Source organism: Gregarina niphandrodes (genome assembly GCF_000223845.1).
Source record: "Gregarina niphandrodes unplaced genomic scaffold scaffold00117, whole genome shotgun sequence".
Taxonomy (NCBI): domain Eukaryota; phylum Apicomplexa; class Conoidasida; order Eugregarinorida; family Gregarinidae; genus Gregarina; species Gregarina niphandrodes.
In genome coordinates, this window is record NW_011646050.1 from 3,277 (window position 1) to 4,168 (window position 892).

Below are 892 nucleotides of genomic sequence, written 5' to 3' on the forward strand. Positions count from 1 at the left end.
CTTTTTTACTTTTTGTGCCATCAGATTCTATCCCCACCCTTATCCATACCCTTTTGGGCCTTTTTCATCCTCCCGTTACTGACCTCCTGCAAGAGTCTGGAAGCCGCTGAGCTGAGCGATAAGACCCGGGTTCGAATCTTATTAATGTCGTTTTAGGTTGTGGGGATGAAAAGAAGAGAGTGAAACATCTACTGCCGAGACTCGAACCCGGGTCCCGCGAGAGATGGTGTGTTCGCGAATTTTTGGTGGGAGTGAGGCTCGAACCATCGTATTCTGGGTGGTCGCAGATATTGTGGTGGTGTGGAACCGAACCCAGGACTTCTTCCACCCTAAGGAAGAATCATACTATTAGACCAAACAGCCAACTGCATGCTGTCAATTTCGGAAAACCTGAACCACGTCAACCAGTTTTCGGCAACTTATTCACGGGCTGTTCTGGGAATCGAGCCCAGGACTTCTTCTATCCCAAGGAAGAATCATGCCACTAGATCATACAGCCACTGCCATGCTGTCAATTTTGGGAAATCTGAACGACGTCACCCAGTTTTCGGCACCGTTATTGGCTGGCCCCAGTTGTCGAAGTAATTCAAGGAAGCCTTCTGCTGGGTTGTTGTAAGCACACGGCGGTGACACTGTAGTGGCTGGCGGCTAGATTGTCTCCGTCCATGGGGCGCCGACCCCATTTTCGCGACCCGACCGCTCAGCGTCCTTCGGGTGTGACAGAGTTGGCTAATACTGTGCTGATACCCCTGGGTCGACCCTCTCGACTCGTCCGTCGGCGGAGTGGCGTCTCTGACCCCCGTCACCTGCTGCGCTTCTTGATAGAACATCCTGGTTATCCCCTGTATCTGTCTAAAAAAAACCCCTAGCTCCCCTCTTCTGCGGCCGGTAC

At 52.2% G+C, this 892-nt stretch overlaps 1 non-coding gene across 1 annotated transcript; it reads right to left on the reverse strand.

The window, feature by feature from the left end:
- Window positions 1-427: 427 nt before the first annotated feature.
- GNI_203640 lies at window positions 428-499 on the reverse strand. Its single transcript has one exon. It is a non-coding gene; the product is annotated as a tRNA-Pro (tRNA).
- Window positions 500-892: the final 393 nt, after the last annotated feature.